This window comes from Rana temporaria, chromosome 4 (assembly GCF_905171775.1).
Source record: "Rana temporaria chromosome 4, aRanTem1.1, whole genome shotgun sequence".
Taxonomy (NCBI): domain Eukaryota; kingdom Metazoa; phylum Chordata; class Amphibia; order Anura; family Ranidae; genus Rana; species Rana temporaria.
The window spans coordinates 400,407,445-400,427,596 of NC_053492.1; the positions used below are offsets into that span (position 1 = coordinate 400,407,445).

The 20,152-nt window shown below is 44.8% G+C and overlaps 1 non-coding gene across 1 annotated transcript; it reads right to left on the bottom strand.

The window, feature by feature from the left end:
• Nucleotides 1-10,380: 10,380 nt before the first annotated feature.
• Nucleotides 10,381-10,453, bottom strand: TRNAF-GAA. Its single transcript has one exon. It is a non-coding gene; the product is annotated as a tRNA-Phe (tRNA).
• Nucleotides 10,454-20,152: the final 9,699 nt, after the last annotated feature.

Below are 20,152 nucleotides of genomic sequence, written 5' to 3' on the forward strand. Positions count from 1 at the left end.
GAGCATGAACTCAGCAGGCTTTTAGCAAGTTGTAAGTGGTTTTGGCTGTTAGTCACTAACTTAGTGAATGGAGATAGCTTTAAATAGGCTTTTAGCAAACCTAGCGAAAAACTACAGCCAGCACTCGCTCTTAAGTCTGTGTTCAGAATTCTTATATTGAGGGTAAAGGCTATGAAGCTCTGAAGCCAAACTCTTTACAATCTGCTAAATACAGTTTAAGTACACATTAGCTTATTGCCTTATCTACCAACGGATTTGTAATTGTGTCAAACTGCTTTTTGTGTATTACACCTCCGACAGACAGTACACCACCAACATGATTTAGGCTAGATGCACTCCACTCGCTTTGCATTCATTTAATACACACTAAACACATTTGAGATGATGTGCGTTGGCATGCAATTTTTTTTAACAATGGTGTAAAATAACTTTATTGTTCCTTCTTTAAACACTTGCCGACCTGCTCACACAGATATACTGCGGCAGGTCGCCTCTCCTGCACAACCCGACGTACCTGTGCATCGGTCCGTGGAGGATAAGGAGGATAAGCAGGCGTGCCTGCGGGTACTGCGGATTCTATGTCCGCTGGCAACCCGCGATCGCAGTGAGGAGAGGCAGAGCGGGGAACTGTAAACAAGGCAGTTTCCCATTCTGCCAGGTGACATGACAGAGATCTACTGTTCCCAGTGATTGGGAATGGCGATCTCTGTCATGTTCCAGCAAGCCCATCCCCACTACAATTAGAACACACCCAGGGAACACAGTTAACCCCTTGATTACCCCTGGTGTTAACCTCTTTCCTGACAGTGTCATTTTTACATTGATCTGTGCAAATCTTATAGCACTGATCAATGTAATAATGTCACTGGTCCCCAAAAAGTGTCATTTGGGGTCAGATTTGTCCGCCGCAATGTTGCAGTCCTGCTAAAAATCGCAGATTGACGCCATTACCATTGAAAGATGTAAAAAGACCCTAAAGCTACCTCGTAGTTTGTAGAAGCAATAACTTTTGCGCAAACCAATCAATATACGCCTATTGCGATTTTTTTTTATCAAAAATATGTAGAAGAATACATATCAGCCTGAACTGATGAATACATTTGTTTTTATATATATATTTTTTTGGTATGTGTTATAGCAGAAAGTTAAAAAAGTATATATCTTTTCAATTGGTCTTTTTTTGTTTATAGCGCAAAAAATAAAACCCGCAGAGGTGATCAAATACCACCAAAACAAAGCTGTATTTGTGGGTAAAAAAGGACATCAATTTTGTTTGGGAACATGATCGCATGACCACGCAATTGTCAGCTAAAGATATAAATAATAAAAAAATTGATTTCCGTTTCTCATTGAGTATCACAGCTCAGTGTGTGTAGTGTAAATGGGAAGTGGTAAGGAATACAGTGGTGTGACCTCCACCTACAGCCTACTGTTAGACCACTGACAATATTAATAACCACCAACATGCAATACATTAAGCCTGCTGTTCATATATCTTTGATTACTTACTTTTCCGTAGTTACCTTGACCAAGAATCTTATGAAAGATAAAGCTGTCAAGGTTAGGGTCGGCAGGTGGACTGCATCCCACGTTGGTTCCGGGCACATCCCTGACTGCCTTGTTGCCTCCCTCACTAACTTCCTTGTTGATTGGCTCGCTGACAGCCTGGTTGATTGGCTCACTGACATCCTCGTGGACTGTCTCACTGACTGCCTCGTTGATTGGCTCGCTGACAGCCTTGTGGACTATCTCACTGACTGCCTCGTTGATTGGCTCGCTGACAGCCTGGTTGACTGGCTTGCGGACTGCCTCGTTGATTGGCTTGCTGATTCCCCCGTTGACTACAAGATAAAAATAAATTATGACATGTTATTACCTTATAGCAATAGAACACCTACTTCACAAAACACTAAATGACAATGGTGGAAAACACATGGAAAAGAGATATTACTGTTTACTATGACTCCCAGGTGCGAAGTAGTTTGGCCAAATAAAGTGAAATAGCTTCATGTTACTAAATAGATTGCAGCATGTTTTCATTTGTGAAAGATTTATAACGTCAGTATCTACAGTAGATGACTTAACCCTATGACCTGCGAGGATATGACCTGTACATCATGGCAGTCGAAGGGTCAAACAAGTTCAAGACTCCAATAGAAGCAGTAAACTGGTTTTAAAATAATTCTGCCCGATTTGCTGCATATTGTACAAGAAATCAGGGTGGTTATAAAGAGGCCCAATCACTTCTATACCATCCAGATTCGGTAGATGTAAAACCACCCATCCACTACACCTTTCTAAATTGGGGAAACCTGCTCCTGGGAGCCCGGGACCATAAAACTTCCCTGCCATTAGATTCCAGCCAGCCATGGCTAGAAGAGACGGGTTGTCCCAGGGGCATTTTCTGAACAAAGTGGGCCAGTATGAAAGATCATAAGTTAAATCCTCACATATTACAGCCCCCCCCCCACATATTATAGCCCCCCTAACTCCAGAGAAATGCTAAATCTTTCTGGGTACTACTTGGGTGCAATTACTATTTCTAGATGTTCCCTATAATGTAACAAATCTTCACTTTTGAAGTACAGGTCCACTTTAATCCTTAGGCCCAAAAATGTGATTTACCATGTGTGAGAAAATTGTTGTGGCAGAAAAAGGGTTAAAGGAATATTATCATATCAGGGAGAACTGCAGGGGTGGTCATACACATTCATATGCCTGATCCAATATAGGAGGACAGATCTATCTATAGCTGCAGCTCACCCAAACCCATTTATTCAGCTGAGTATAGCATTAGATTTTGTGCTTCAGCAATGAGAGGGTAACATTCCCTTTTCTAAAGGCAAGGTGGGGGTCCTACTCTACAGCTGTTGGCAGGGGACAGGCTTTTCTACTCAGCTTGTGGCTGCTTTCTAACAGAAACACGCTCTAAGGGGCTCATTTATAACAGAAAGTGGATATGGTAATGCCCCCCTGCACTGGCCTAACTATGGTTTTAGCCCTCATAAAATATCTAAACAGTGACAATTGTGTTATATTTTATGTAATTGTTCTCATTATTCTTACTTGTCTCATCTTTAATGATCATCTGTTTCTTATTTGGAGGTGCAGGGGAAATCTCATCTGATGCTGGTCTCTTGTTGTTCCTCTTGGGCACTATAGCAGTATATCTTCCCTTTTTGGCCGTCCTTTCTTTATCAGCTGATTGGTCAGATTCATTATCTCTCTTCTTCTTCTTTCCTCTGGTCTTGTCACTCTTCTCTATCGTGTTATATTTTATTGTCTCATCTGCGAAAGTCACCTGTTTCTTATTTGGAGGTGCAGGGGAAATCTCATCTGATGCTGGTCTCTTGTTGTTCCTCTTGGGCACTATAGCAGTATATCTTCCCTTTTTTGCCGTCCTTTCTTTATCAGCTGATTGGTCAGATTCATTATCTCTCTTCTTCTTCTTTCCTCTGGTCTGGTCACTCTTCTCTATCGTGTTATATTTTATTGTCTCATCTGCGATGGTCAACTGTTTCTTATTTGGAGGTGCAGGGGAAATCTCATCTGATGCTGGTCTCTTGTTGTTCCTCTTGGGCACTATAGCAGTATATCTTCCCTTTTTTGCTGTCCTTTCTTTATCAGCTGATTGGTCAGATTCATTATCTCTCTTTTGCTTCTTTCCTCTGGTCTTGTCACTCTCCTCTCTGAAACTCTTTCTCTCCCCAGAATTCTTCCTCTCATCAGAGTTCCCATGTTTGTTTTTCCTTTTTTTGGGGTGTTGACGTGTCCCCGCCCTTAACCCACCACCTAATAAAATGGGCTCATCCAAATCATCCACAGAAGGTCCCCCTTGGAGGATTTTACAAGTAACCTCATGTCTCCTCTGATATGGATGATATTTTAAATTTAGCTTTTGCCTTTTTCCTTTGGCATTCTCCTCTCTGGAACTCTTTCTCTCTTCAGAATCCCTCCCCTCATCAGAGTTCCTATGCTTAGTTTCCCCATTTTTGGGGTGTTGAGGTGTCTCCACCTTTATCCCACTATGTAATAAAGTGGGCTTATCCAAATCATCCATAGAATATTGCTCTTGGATGAATTTCCAAGTAATCTCATCCCTGATCTTATATGGATGAAATCTGAAAGTATGTCTTCTCCTTTGCCACTTCATAATAATATATTGTAATGAAATGCACAGAGCACTAGAAAAGCGATGCGTTTACCACCTCTAGCAAAATCAAACTGACTCAATCCCGCTGCGGATTGCTTATATTGACTGAGCTGTGAGTGTGTGAGTGAGAAACGTGTATAGTGCTATGACATCATCGTTGCTAGGATACCATCAGATAAGCCAGATGTTGTTTACAAGAATACCAACTGCCAATTCCTCCCCTCAGCCAATCAGATTCAAACTGACGATTTCCACAGTGATTTTCAAATTTTAGCTTAGTATTCACTCTGCACGTATGAAATCCAATACATAGATAAATCTGTGGAGCTCCTAACACAGATGAGGCTTTTATATAAGCCTGATTTTGGGGTCATTTCCAATGACATAGACCATTGTCATTAGGGCTGCTCAAAACACATTGAGATGAATCATTAAATAGGGTTTTTTTAACCACATGCTGACCTTGGCTTTTTCTGACATTTGTTGTTTACAAGTTTAAATCAGTATTTTTTTCAAGAAAATTACTTAGATCTCCCAAATATATTTTAACAGTGACCCTAGAGATTAACCACTTAACCACTTAAGCCCCGGACCTTTAGGCAGCTAAATGCCCAGGCCAGGTTTTGCGATTCGGCACTGCGTCACTTTAACAGACAATTGCGCGGTCGTGCGACGTGGCTCCCAAACAAAATTGGCGTCCTTTTTTCCCCACAAATAGAGCTTTCTTTTGGTGGTATTTGATCACCTCGGCGGTTTTTATTTTTTGCGCTATAAACAAAAATAGAGCGACAATTTTGAAAAAAATTCAATATTTTTTACTTTTTGCTATAATAAATATCCCCCAAAAACATATATAAACATGTTTTCCTCAGTTTAGGTCGATACGTATTCTTCTACCTATTTTTGGTAAAAAAATCGCAATAAGCGTTTATCGATTGGTTTGCGCAAGATTTATAGTGTTTACAAAATAGGGGATAGTTTTATTGCATTTTTATTAATTTTTTTTTTTTACTACTAATGGCGGCGATCAGCGATTTTTTTTTCGTGACTGCGATATTATGGCGGACACTTCGGACAATTTTGACACATTTTTGGGACCATTGTCATTTTCACAGCAAAAAATGCATTTAAATTGCATTTTTTATTGTAAAAATTACAGTTGCAGTTTGGGAGTTAACCACAGGTGGCGCTGTAGGATTTAGTGTACACTTAGTGTGTGTTTACAACTGTAGGGGGGTGTGGCTGTAGGACTGACGTCATTGATCGTGTCTCCCCTATAAAGGGGATGACACGATCGATGCAGCGCCATAGTGAAGCACGGGGAAGCCGTGTTTACATACTGTTCTCCCCGTTCTTCAGCTCCGGGGAGCGATCGCGACGGAGCGGCTATAAACGAATAGCTGCGCCGTCATCCCGGATCGCTCCCCGAGGGAACCCGACCGCCGCATGTAGCGGGGGGGGGGGTCCCGATCGGACCCCCGACCCGCGGAAAGGCAAGGACGTACATGTACGCCCATTTGCCTGTACGTGCCATTCTGTGGACGTACATATACATGCGGCGGTCGGAAGGTGGTTTAGGACGGCCGCACGGCTATATACCTCCTTAGTTTGAAGAGGGATATCTCGGTAACGGCAGCAGCAGCTGCCACAACCGAGATATCCATCTATTCGGCCAGCGGTCCTATAAACGATAATGGTGGTCTCTGCAGCGGATTCGCTGTGGGATCACCGTTATCTGCGGCGGGAGAGGGGCCCCCCCTCCCACCGCTCTCCCGCAGCTGCAGAGCTGCTTTACATTAACTGAGCTAAGACATCATCGTTGCTAGGATACCATCAGAACAGCCAGAGTTCCGATTCCAACTGCCAGAGCCTCCCCTCAGCCAATCAGATTCAAACTGACAATTTCCACAGTGATTTTCAAATTTTCAAAATAAGAGAGCTTAGTATTCACTCTGCACGTATGAAATCCAATACATAGATAAATCTGTGGAGCTCCTAACACAGATGAGGCTTTTATATAAGCCTGATTTTGGGGTAATTTCCAATGACATAGACAGTTGTCATTAGGGCTGCTCAAAACACATTGGGCCGGATTCAAGTAGATTTGCGCATTTATTACGGAGGCGCAGGGCAACGATTTTGCCCTGCGCCCCCGCAATTTTTTTGCGCTGCCCTCGATTCACGGAGCAGAAGCTCCGTAAATTGCGTGGGCGCGCCGGCAAAATGCCCGGCGCAAGCGCGCGCAATTTAAATGCTCCCGTAGGGGGTGGGAATCATTTAAATTAGGCGCGTTCCCGCGCCGAGCTTAGAGCGCATGCATGCATTGCGGAAAATGACGTCGCAAGGACTTCATTTGCTTCAAAGTGAACGTGAATGGCGTCCAGCGCCATTCACGATTCACTTACGCAAACTACGTAAATTTTAAATTTCGCGACGTGGGAACGACGGGTATATGTAACATTGGCTGCCCCTGCTAATAGCAGGGGCAGCCTTACGCAAAAACCGCCGTACGGAAACAACGTAAATTGCGTACGCAAGGCTCGCGCAACGTTGTGAATCGGTGTTAGTATGCAATTTGCATACTATACGCTGAGCACAACGGGAACGCCACCTAGCGGTCATCGCAAGAATGCAGCCTAAGATATGCGGGCATAAGAGCCTTATGCCACGCATATCTTAGGCTGCAGTCGGCGTAACAAGGTTCCTGAATCAGGAGCACTCGTTACGCCGGGGCAAGTAAGCAATTGCGCTGTGTAACCTATGGTTACACAGGCGCAATTGCTTCTTGAATCCACCCCATTGAGATGAATCAATCAGTAAATAGGGTTTTTTTTTTTATCCACTTGCTGACCTTGGCTTTTTCTGACATTTGTTGTTTACAGTCAAGTTTAAATCAGTATTTTTTTCAAGACAATTACTTAGATCTCCCAAACACTAATAGCCAGATTCAGAAACACTTACGACGGCATATCAGTAGATACGCTATCGTAAGTCTGAATGCGGCGTTGTCGTATCTATAAGCGTATTCTCAAACTGAGATACGCTTCTCTGTTGCTAAGATACGACCGGCGTAAGTCTCCTACGCCGTCGTATCTTAGCTGCATATTTACGCTGGCCGCTAGGGGCGTGTACGCTGATTTACGCCTAGAATATGTAAATTAGCAAGATACGCCTATTCACGAACGTACTTGCGCCCGATACGCTGTTTACGTAAGGCGTTTTTCAGGCGTAAAGATAAACCACCAAAAAGATGGCGCAGCCCATGCAAGGTATAGACGACGGAACAGCCGTCGTATTTTACGTCGAATGTAGGGAGTCTTTGCGACGTGATTCTGAGCATGCGCACGCATGCGCCATACCATAGCCCTCATTTACATGAGGTCACGGTGAATTTACATGGAGCATGCCCCCTACCTGCCTAATTTGAATTAGGCGGGGTTACGCCGGGCCATTTGCGCTACGCCGACGTAACTTAGGAGGCAAGTGCTTTGTGAATACAGTACTTGCCTCACTATCTTACGTCGGCATAGTGCAAATGGGATGAGCTAAGCCGACCTAAAGAAGCGCCGCTCTACCTGAATCCGGCTATATATATATATATATATATATATATATATATATATATATTGTACAGGACGCCAGGGTTGCGCTATGTTGCGCCAATTTTTGGAGTCTGGTCCCTTTAAAGCAGTGGTGTAGGATTCAGGAGAGCCTCCCCTTCTGACCCCTGGCTTTCAGGCACACAGGGGGTTAAGAACTCCCAGGAAATCAGCTTAAAGGACAGGAAGTGCTGATAGAGGGTGTGAAGGAGGTTGGGAGTAAACCTGTCTGCAGAAGCTGTGCATTGCTGGGAAGGACTGGAAGTTCTACCTAAACTAGGGTGACCAGACATCCCCGGTTTCCGGGGACAGTCCCCGGATTGAGGACACTGTCCCCGGACCAAGTCTGTCCCCAGTTTTGTCCCTGGATTGGATTTGAACAATGGCTGGGGCAATTTCAAAGACAGTGCAGAATAAAAAAAAAATTATTTTGTTTCCATCATCTGAGCCCTTTTCTGATGATCATGTGCTGGTTAGAGTGAAGGGACTATTTCTTCAGTTTCGGGTGCATGCCCATTCAGCTCAGCTTGCATGTTCTTCTGCCTTGGCTCAAGTCCTGGCCAGCCACCCGCCTGTTTATCTCCTTGTCTTCCCTGGCGGAGTGATCTTCCTCCGCTCCTCACCCTGTAGTAGCTGGGGCCCAGAGAGTAAGACTTAACAGGCTGTGAGGCGGGCGGCGGCAACGACGGGCAGAGAGTCGCTTATTGCCGTCATTACTAGCAAAAAAAAAAAAAAGATGTCCCCAGATTTCATTTTAAAAATCTGGTCACCGTAGTATAAGGCGGAGTGATATCAACTGCACTCCGCCTCTTATCCCTGCTAGTATTATCCAGAGTGGTTACTACCCCAAAAATGCACCTTTTTAGCTATAGTGGCCAGGGGTGTACACCTGTTGTAGCTGCTGCAGGAATTATATGCCCTGTCACGCTTGGCAGGTATAGCAAGCCAAGCGTGACCTATTCAAGTGTATGAGGCAACTCTGCAAGCGCCCTGCAATATTGTACAGTTCAGCGACCAAGGGATTAAAGTGGGGGGTTAGGAGGTGTTGCATCGCCTCCTCACCACCCGTTTTAACCCCTTGGACCCCACACAAGTATGTAGTTGCTGGGCGCTTGCAGAATAGCCTTATTTACTTGAATAGGTTGCGTTTGGCGGGCGGTAGTGCCCACTGAAAGTGACAGGGAGTATAATGGGAAAGCAGATGGAACATACCCTTAATACTTTAAATAAATAAGAAACAACAGACAACTTGTTGGATGATAAAGGCCGCGAGTGTTTATTATTGGTTTCAAAGGTAAATAGTTAAATAAATAAATAATTTAAATATTTACATAAATAAATAACTTTAAAATAAGCCTTACAGCTAACCTAGCCACTACAGCCCAGGCTGCCAATAAAAAATTACCCAGCTTACGTAAAGACCATAGCACCAGCTGATAAACATATTTATTATTATAACACATATTCATGTAACATAAATAAAAGCTAGTCCCCCTTTGATAAACAAAGGTGACCCTACCACATAACAAACACTGCGACAAAGTTATATGTGTGAATAAAGGGGAGGGGGGGGGGGGTGGGGAGAGAACACCACAGCTCCTAAGTCTTCTGAGGCGAATGAGCCTGAGCTGGACGGAACCCCGTTTAAATAGCCCAGAACCAGGTAGGTTCTGGTCAGTTCAAACCGGATTTTCCTGGGCTTTCTACCCCAGCTGCAGAGGTCATCTGTCGGGCAATGAGCCCGCCAAAATTCCCCTGCAGTAAGAGGTCAACTGCAGGGCAACAGAGCCCGCCAATTCTCCTGAGGGAAAACTGTTCCCTCAGGGAAATTGGACCCATAAGGGTCCATCGCTTTCCCATGAGGAAAAGGGGGGCAAAGGCTGCCTTCCCCCTTTTCCTATCATTCCTGCTGCAGCATGTGTACACCCTAGGCTTTTGCAGCTGAAGGGGGTACAGCTTGACGGCAGTAAAACTGCGGCTCAACTGCAGGATTTTACTTCCCTCCGACCATACGTGTGAATGAGCCCTAAAGGCTCCGCCACCAAATCCAACTAAGGGCTCATTCACAAGTGTAGAAGGCACTGTTGCTCCACTGAAAAGCAATCCGGGTATGTTTTACAGCTAGTGAGGTGGTGATTGCGATGCGGTGGTACAACAATTCTAGGTTTAAATCAGGTGGTGAGTGGACGATATTGCACCCTGTGATCTCTGACTTCTCCCATGTTGTTAGGTAGATCTCCTTGTCTCTAAGGTTGTCTACCCCTGCCGTCTAGATAGTCCAATAAATGAATAAAGTGTAGCGTTCCAAATTCCACAATACCTGATAGCAGAGTTTGTTTTACACCCGGCTGCCCATAGAGCTGACAGGGGTCTTCTCCTGTGCACCTTCAGTTTCTGCCCGGTGGACAGATGTCAAAACACTGCCGACTTCACACCGTGTGAAAGGGGCCCAAAACATACATCATTGTGTTTTCCATTAAAAAAAAAAAGTTTATTACAATAAACGTTTAGAAAAGGTCATGGTTTCATAGGCAAATTGATCGCTCATCAGGTCTCCATATATCACTCTCTATATGACTAATACAGATTGAGTCTACCTCCTCGAACGCCTGGGAATGCGTCAACAGCTGCCAAAACCTGGATTTGAACCAGGGCCCTTTAGATCTTCAATCTAACGCTCTCCCAACTGAGCTATTTTGGCAAGTTAAGGGGCATATATTTTATTAATTAGACATTGAGTTTGCTTAGAGGTGGGATATTGTGGATTTTTGAGCGCTGCACTTTATTAATTTGTTTCATGAACTTGGCAATACATTTCTGGGTGCTTTCCTCTGCCGAAGGAGCTGCAGGTGCTGCATACAAGAAGGAAGAAAACAATTATTTGATCCCCTGCTGATTGTGTATGTTTGCCCACTGACAAAAAAATGATCAGTCTATAATTTTAATAGTTTATTTTATCAGTGAGAGACAGCATAACAACAAAAATATCCAGAAAAACGCATTTCAAAAAAGTTATAAATTGATTTGCATTTTAATGAGTGAAATAAGTATTTAATCCCCTATCACTGCGTAGCACCTGTGTACTCATCAGTACAGGTGCTATGTTAAATTTAGTTAGATGAGAGACTTATTTGCTGAGATGCGCTACGCCGGCATAAAGATGCGCCGATCTACGTGAATCTGGGCCTCTATGTTCACTCTTCTGGATGTGTACAATTTAGATTTTCTGTGGACAGCAGACAAAGACATTAGTCTGTCCTGATCCTGTAGAAGAATTACTTTTGTATAATTTGGTAAATTGTCTGCTACTGCTACAGCATATGCTAGGGACAGACAACTGTGCCAAAACTATGCACTTAATTTTTCATGGAGAGGAAACTTGACAGGATGTCCCAGGGAGCCACCTGGAAGCCTTCTGCGATGATCATCTGCATTGTACAGTAAAGTCATCTCAGGCTTTCAGATATTCTGCTTCCTAAATGCACATGGATTTCCAAATGCAAACACACATACGACAGTAAATCCAGGCCAAGTCTTGAGTAATCGTTCTGCTAAGCACCCTGTTGTTTGCAGATGTTAATAAAACCAGAGTAAGGTTCTGGAAAAAAATTACTAAGGCCCATATTCTCTCTAAATGTCCGTGGGCGGCGCGTAAGGCATTTACACTCCGCCGCCCCAAACTACAGGAGCAAGTGCTGTATTCCCCAAACACTTGCTCCGTAGTTTGGGGCGGCGGAGTGTAAATGGCCCGGCGTAGCCACGCGTATCTTCAAGGGGGCGGCTTCTATTCAAATTAAGCGCGCCCCCGATTCTAAGTAACTGCGCATGCGCCGGCCTTAAAAAAGCCCAGTGCGCATGCTCCAGTTCTCGGCGGAAAACATCAATGACGCCGACGTGTGCGTCATTGACGTAAAGTCGTATTCAAGAACGACTTAGGGAAACGACGTAGCCGACGGAAAAACACGACGCGGACCCGACGCTATCCGTAACATGGCCTACTTACTCCTCATATAGCAGGAGTAAGTTTCCGCTTACCCAAACGACGTTAGCGACGGGTACGCGACGCGAAATCGTTCGGGAAATCGGCGTAGCAGGCTCATTTGCATAAACAAATGAGACCTTCACGTAAATGCCATCTAGCGGCGGGCGGCGTAATTACATTTAAGATCCGACAGTGTAAGTGACTTACACATGGCGGATCTTAAAGCGGAGGTTCACCCATGGAGAACACATTTTCCCCTTCGCTTCATGCTCGTTTTGTCTAGGGGAATCGGCTATTTGTTTTAAAATATGATCCGTACTTACCCGTTTACGAGATGCATCTTCTCCGCCGCTTCCGGGTATGGGCTGCGGGACTGGGCGTTCCTTCTTGATTGACAGTCTTCCGAGAGGCTTCCGACGGTCGCATCCATCGCGTCACGATTTTCCGAAAGAAGCCGAACGTCGGTGCGCAGGCGCAGTATAGAGCCGCACCGACGTTCGGCTACGAGTGACGCGATGGATGCGACCGTCGGAAGCCTCTCGGAAGACTGTCAATCAAGAAGGAACGCCCGGGTAAGTACGGATCATATTTTAAAACAAATAGCCGATTCCCCTAGACACAACGAGCAGGAATCTAAGGGGAAAATATAAAAAAAGGAATTGGGTGAACTCCCGCTTTAAGTGTATCTATGCGAAAATGATTCCAAGAATCAGTCGCATAGATACACGGGCCAAAAAAGAGAGATACGATGGAGTATCCTGAGATACTCCATCGTAACTTCTCTCAGAATATGGCCCTAAGAATGTACAAACCTGGCTTATAATACAACAGTTCATTTATTGTACTACTCAGGCCGCGTACACACGGTCGGACAAAACCGATGAGAATGGACCGAGGTTCAGTTTCATCGGTCCAAACCGACTGTGTGTATAGCCCATCGGTCTGTTGTGTATAGCCCATCGGTCTGTTGTCCTTCGGTCCAAAATTTTAAAACATGCTTTAAAATCGAACCGATGGCCCGCTTCCCGATCGGTCCAAACCGATGGTTAGTACAGAAAACATCGGTTCAAAACCCACGCATGCTCAGAATCAAGTCGACGCATGCTTGGAAGCATTGAACTTTGTTTTATTCAGCACGTCATGTGTTTGACGTCACCGCGTTCTGACCCGATCAGTTTTTGGAACGATGGTGTGTACGTACATCAGACCATCAGGCCACTTCAGCGGTGAACCGATGGAAATGGCCCGTCAGACCATTCTCATCGGTTTGGAACGACCGTGTGTACGCGGCCTCAGAAAATGAGAGAACGATCAAGCCTGCAAAGATTCAACTATGGTCAGTCCAACTATTTGAATTTTTGATGAAGGGTGGGGAGTTACAAGAGTACCAGGCTATCCAGACGGTTCTCATTCCCAGGTTTGGACATACCAGTTTTTACACCCAGCTTGGCTATCAAAGAAGTGGATCCACAATCCAAGTTGGGACACACTTTCTGGCACCCTGGTAAGAGCTGGCATTGTGCCTCCCTCTCACATGTCCACATTTGGTGCTACACTGCTCCTGTACAACACAGAAAATTCCCTTGGCTTTGAGGGGAATCTATTTACCCAAGCAGTACACCATCTGGGCACATGGATGTTGGCTCATGGGTCTAGGCCAACGCTGTATACTGGCCTAGGCCAACAAGGCCCAGGCTTAGGGCAGCACTTTGCAGGAGGGCGGCATAGAAAGTATCTCCTCCGGCTTGCGCTACATTGTTAGGCAAATTAGTCTAGCGCCCCTATAAAGTAGCTGTACTGCTTCGAGTATGCGGGTGGTTGGCATTCCGCAACTGTGGGGGGGGGGGGGGGTGCAGCTTCTAATTTTGACTGTCCTATCATCCTTGACCACAATCCTTCCTCACTGTGCTATATGTTTTCTGCTGCATCATTGGCATGGTTGTATCTTCTTAGTCTTCTCCATAAAATGATCAGAAATTTGTGCTTAGAACTATAGGTAACAGTTTTTTTTTAATTTTGGATAGTGTAAGGGAGGGTTATAGCCCCTGTCAGTGTATTTTTTACCATCCCTGTCCCATTGCAGAGATTTCCCTTCACTTCCTGCCCCATAGCCAAACAGGAAGTGAAAGGAAATCTATGCAAATTAAGGGAATCGGTTGCCCCCCCCCCACTCGAACATTACAGGGCGGGTCTTAAACAGCAAGGGGTGTGGCCTTGACAGGAAGGGGTGGGTCATATTTAAATTAGGGGGTGCACAAGTTTAGTCAGGCATAGGGCAGCACAAAACCTAAATACACTACTGGTCTAGGCTGTAGTAGTTTGAGGCTTTATGTGGCAGATGCAGAGTGGAGACTGTTCACTGCCTCCTAGAGAGGAGATCCCTTAAAGTTAATTTAAACCTAACACCAACAATTTTATATTGTTCAGCTTACCAGTATTTAGATTTGGTGGGTGCATTCGTTTTCATTTTTCAGGATAAAAATATTGTCATAAAGTACAGAAAATATCTGTTGATCCTGCCAGATATGCAATGTCCTTGTCACTTTCTGTGAGATAAAAAGAAATTGCAAACACAATCTTTCTTCAGTGAAGTACTGGTCCCGTCAATCCACCATGTAATGGAGATAAACAAAGGCAGACATGTTTGAGGTCCAGCTAGGGTGACAACCATGTTCCATGACAACCATGCAGAAATTAGTGTAGACACAAAGGAACAGGGCATGTGTTAATTGCAGGTTTACCAGGTGAAGAAAAGCGCAAAGAAGCCTAAAAAAAAGAAAACAAATGCAGCCACTACATCTAAGAACTGATAAGTAGTGATTCAGATGAGTCAAATGCCCAAGGTTTGGATATGGAGTAAGTTTGTGAATTTGTACTTAATTTGAACCCCATTGAAGTTTTTGTGAAAAAGAACTGCCATTTTCTAGGTAATAGGGTCTGTCATACAAAAGGCAAAAGAAGCACAAATGGAATTGCCCTGGGAACGTGTGCCAAAGTAAAAATAGTTTTAATCTGTATGTATGTAGCCGGCTGGGATTGGCAGAGGTTGTTCCTCCAATCCGAGCAGGCTCTGTATTCTTTAATAGAATACATCGCTTGCTGGGATTGGCTCAGCGGTGTATACTGCATGTTTGCAGTATTACCGCACATTCACAGAGCATCCAGAGGGCTGACATCCAGCCCCTGGCGTATAAGACGACCCCTGCTTTTTGGACGTTTTTTTTGTGTAAAAGGTTGTCTTATACGTCAGCAAATACGGTTAGAAAAGATAATAATAGTACATACATCCAAACAGGTATTATCAGCAAAAAGCACAACAAGAGTTCTGGTGGAAGTGTTCCTGTATACCCGGGTATATACAGTTGTTAAAAACAGATACCTCTAGATGAATGTTGCAGAAAAAGTCCAGTTGCAGGGGCCCCTGAGGATGATCACAATGTGGCATTCATCTTGGTCTTGGAGACTTGAAGACAATATTTCTGGTGATGAGGAGACATTCCGGCCATTGTCCAACCAGCCTGGAATGCAGAAACTGTCATGTGGCACTAGCACTCAGTGTCAGCCTTTTTACTCTGCATCTTAGTCCCTAGTAGCTCTAATGTATCATGCAACTGGACCTCTAACTACCAGAAGCGGCCGTTGGATGCCTAACCTGGCTCTAGCCTATGCTGATTATTGAGATCTGAGCAAAAAGTAGCTAAATAATCCGAGACCAGAAGGGACAGGGTTAACCAGACTAACAAGAGCTGCAAAAAACTCTATTGTTATAAACTGATATAAACTGATTGTTAGAAATGAACAGATATACTTCACTCACCAGGTGTTAAGTGTATACTTACCATATATACATCCAGAAGTTATGGGTAACAATATTAAACTATTAATATAGGAACACTTGCCTAATAATCCCTGCTTCTGGTCTGGAATACCAACAGTTCTTCTATGGGAACATGTGGTCTCAGCTCCTTTCTCTCACCCCACTTCCTCCTTGTGGGGTTTCCAAGCCAGCCTTTCAAAGACAGGAAGCATGGATGCATATATACAGTATAACTCTGTAATAGCTAGCTTATTCACAAATTCAAACGGTAGAGGGCAGAAGATCCATACAATGGGAAAAACCACAAGCTGACAATGGCCTATAAGCAATGTAGCTGAATTTAATAAATGGTCTTACCATTCCAGATTCAAAGTTGGTGCTAATCTGCAGCTGACCACAGCTATTATGGAACTATTTCCAGTTATTAAAGCGGACCTTCAGTCATTTATTCAACTTTCCATATATTAAAACTTCTGCCCTTGTTGTTTTAACTTTGGATCGTAAAACATTTTTTTTTCTGCCAGTACATACCTTATACATCCCACTTCCTGTTTCTTCTCTGGTCCTTAGTCTAGGCTTGTGATATCATGCACAGCTCTCTCCCTCACTCTCGTGAGAGTTTGTCAGGAAAGGAGGGGGGATGAGTCATAAGAGGGCCAGTGAGAGCTGCAGAGCTGGAGGTGTGACGCTGTGTGTCTGTGTAAATCCAGGAAGTGAACAGGCAGCAGCTTTAGCTGCCCACAGTTAAAATGGTTGAAGCCAGACTCAGTGGAGGGAGATTTCTGCAGCATATTTGGCAAGTACAAAATCACAGTATATATAAAATATTATGCAAAGTGGTTGGAGGGAAGCTTCAGAATGGCAAAGATATTTTTATTACAAATTATGTGAGCAGACTGCAGTTCCTCTTTAAGAAGTTTTTAGGGTAAACTGACAAATAATAAAGAAACGTCACCCTGCATAGCGTATGCCTTTGTGAATATGTATTGGATTCCCCCTACAAAGCTGAGTCAGTATTGTCCAGGCCTGCACACCCTGTTTCTTTGGCAGAATTCCTTCTCTCCAGCAGTCATTCTCAACATAAGCTAAAAAATGTCAAATAATTGGAAATGACCCAATAACAACAGTGGTCAGTTGGCAACCTTGGTCAGCTTGATTCACGCCATGCATGGATCTGGCACAAGGAAACCATGAGATCGTCTAAGCCAGGGGTCTCAAACTTAAATTACCTGAGGGCCACAAGACAAGTTTTCATATGCCATGAGGGGCCGCATGCAAACTTTCAAACTTCAAAAACAACAGTACTGGTGTCAGCGAACACATTATTAACCCCCAGCACTGGTGTCAGCGAGCGCATTATTACCACCAGCACTGGTGTCAGAGAGCGCATTATTACCACCAGCACTGGTGTAAGTCAGGGTTTGACAAATTTGCTTGGAATCTCGGAGCCAGCTAAAAAAGTTAGGAGCCAGAAAACGCACCCTGTCCCGACGAGCTTGCGCGCAGAAGCGAACACATACGTGAGCAGCGCCCGCATATGTAAACGGTGTTCAAACCACACATGTGAGGTATCGCCGCGATTGGTAGAGTGAGAGCAATAATTCTAGCTCCTCTGTAACTTAAAACATGCAACCTGTAGATTTTTTTAAACGTCGCCTATGAAGATTTTAAAGGGTAAAAAAGTTTGTCGGCATTCCACAAGCGGACACAATTTTGAAGCGTGACATGTTGGGTATGAATTTACTCGGCGTAACATTATCTTTCATAATATTAAAAAAAATGGGGATAACTTTACTGTTGTCTTATTTTTTAATTAAAAAAAGTGTAATTTTTTCCCAAAAAAGTGCGCTTGTAAGACCGCTGCGCAAATACGGCGAAACAGAAAGTATTGCAACAATCGCTATTTTATTCTCTAGGGTGTTAGGATAAAAAATATATATAATGTTTGGGGGTTCTAATTAGAGGGAAGAATATGGCAGTGAAAATAGTGTAAAATGACATTAGAATTGCTGTTTAACTTGTAATGCTTAACTTGTAATACCAAGGGCCACCACCAGATGGCGCCAGCTCACATCTGGTGGTAATAACTTGTAATACCAACGGCTCACCACCAGATGGGGCCAGCTAAAAAAAAAAAAAAAAAAAAAAATTTTTTTTTTTTTTTTTTGCTCCCCTCACTTCCACCCTGCCTGGGGGCCATTTATAACTGGTCCGCGGGCCGCAAATGGCCCGCGGGCCGGTACTTTGAGACCACTGGTCTAAGCAAACTAACACTGACTGTATTCCTGGCAGAGGGGAAGGTGGTGGTGGTGGGGGGTTTGCATAGATATGTCTGGAATGCAAAGCATATAGTGCTGAAAAAAAACATTATTTTCATAGCAATACATGCTGTAATCAGAACCAGGGATTTATTCTCAGGGTTTCATTGTATAGCAAAATACCAGGTGAAAATGAATTGCTTCAGCCCAGGTTCACACTGGGCTGCGGGAGTGAAGCCATGCGAGTTCAGCTGAACTCGCACGATTTCACTCCCGCTGGCAGTCCCGATTTCGGCCGCAGGTTTCTGCACAGATGTCAATGTAAATCGCGGCCCGAAATCGCAAAAAGTAGTACAGGAACTACTTTTTGAAATCGGTGCAGCGCCGCAGATGCGGCGTCGCACCGATTAGGACGGTACCATTGTCGACAATTGCCGGCAAATGCCGCCGATTTGAGATGCGATTTGACATGTGAAATCGCATCTCAAATCGTACCAAATCGTACCCAGTGTGAACCTGGGCTCGGAGTGACATGTTCTCCCGAGAAATGCATGTGTGTATTAGGCCCCGTACACACGACCAAACATGTATGCTGAAACTGGTCCGCGGGCCAGTTTCAGCATACATGTTCGATCGTGTGTAGGCTCGAGCGGGCCGAATTCCAGCAAACATTTGCCCGTCGGGCCTTTTCCCAGCGGGCAATTATTCCTGGACGTGTTTTAAAACCGTCCGCTGGAATCCTGCCCGCTCGGACATGTACGGTCGTCAGTACAGACCTACCGTACATGTCCAGGCGCCCGCCGTCCCTCGCATGCGTCGAATGACTTTGACGCATGCGTGGAAGCCTTTAAATGGCAGGCCCGCCCACGTCTCCGCGTATTGTTTACGCGCGGACTTCTGTACGATGGTGTGTACAACCATCGTACAGAAGCCCTCTGGCAGACATGTACGGTGAAAACGGTCCGACGGACCGCTTTCACCGTACATGTTTGTTCGTGTGTACCCGGCCTAAGATTTTGTGTTTTGTGCTTTACCATCTCTTCCCATGGGGTTTGGATCTGTATCAGGGCATTACATTTTTTCAACAAAAGCACTGTCCTTTGCAGCTGAGACACAGCTACCAAAAAATACAAAAATACCAGTAATGCCGCTTACACACGGCCGGACTTTCCAATGGGAAAAACTCAGTTGGAATTTCCGACAGAAAAATAGAGAACCTGCTCTCTAAGTCCGTTGGAAATTCCGGCAGAAAAGTCAGATGGGGCATACACACGCGTGTACGTGGCATTAGGCTCGATTCACATCTATGCAAGTTGCGTTTGAGCGTTTCTGCAGTTCTTTCTGCTGTGCTTTCCACAATTTCAGACATACGTTTTTGACTCGTTTTGCATTTTTTTTTTCTTTTTACTTGGCCAATTTGTTGTTGGGCAGATTAAATAATACAAAATGCATCAAAAATCCACTAAAAAGCCAATACGCATTTAGGTTGGATTCACACCTATGCACTTTTAGTGCTTTATTTTCCCCCAAATTCTTTAATGGCCTTTGCTTCACAATTCTTTCAAGGCTGTGGTTATTCCTGTTGCTTGTAGGGGTGTTGAATACAATCACAGCATTGATACATCGCAATTCAGACGTTCACGATTCGGTATTGATGCTGAGAGTCGGCTGAATCGATCTCCAATTACATCCGGCGCTCCGTGCGGTGCTCTGCCTCTTCTGGAGAAACACAGAGGCAGAGCCCCCTTCCCCGCCCACAGAGATGGACACCGAAGCAGAAAGTCAGCTGATGAGCTGCCAGCCAGTAGAGTGCAGGGGGAGGAGCTCGAGGAGGCCCCGTGTCAGGAGAGGCTTCACTAGAGGCACCGGAAGGGAGAAGAGAGGCAGAGACACGCTGAGCATGGAGAAGGTCAAATCAACACTGAGAGCTGTATCACTGATCCCATCCCTCTGCCACTGATCCCACCCCCCCACCACCATCCCTCTGCCCCTGATCCCACCATCCTTCTGCCACAGATACCATCCATCCCTCTGCTACTGATCCAATCCCCCCACCACCATCCCTCTGCCCCTGATCCCAACCATCCCACTATCCCTCTGCCCCTGATCCCATCCATCCCTTTGCCCCTGATCCCATCCATCCCACCATCCCTCTGCTCCTGAGCCCATCCATCCCATTATCCCTTTTCCCCAGATTCCATCCGTCCCACCATCCATTTGCCCCTGATCCCATCCATCCCTCTGCCCCTGATCCCATCTGTCCCACCATCCCTCTGCCCCTGATCACATCCATCCCTCTGCCCCTGATCCCATCCATCCCTCTGCCCCTGATCCTATCCATCA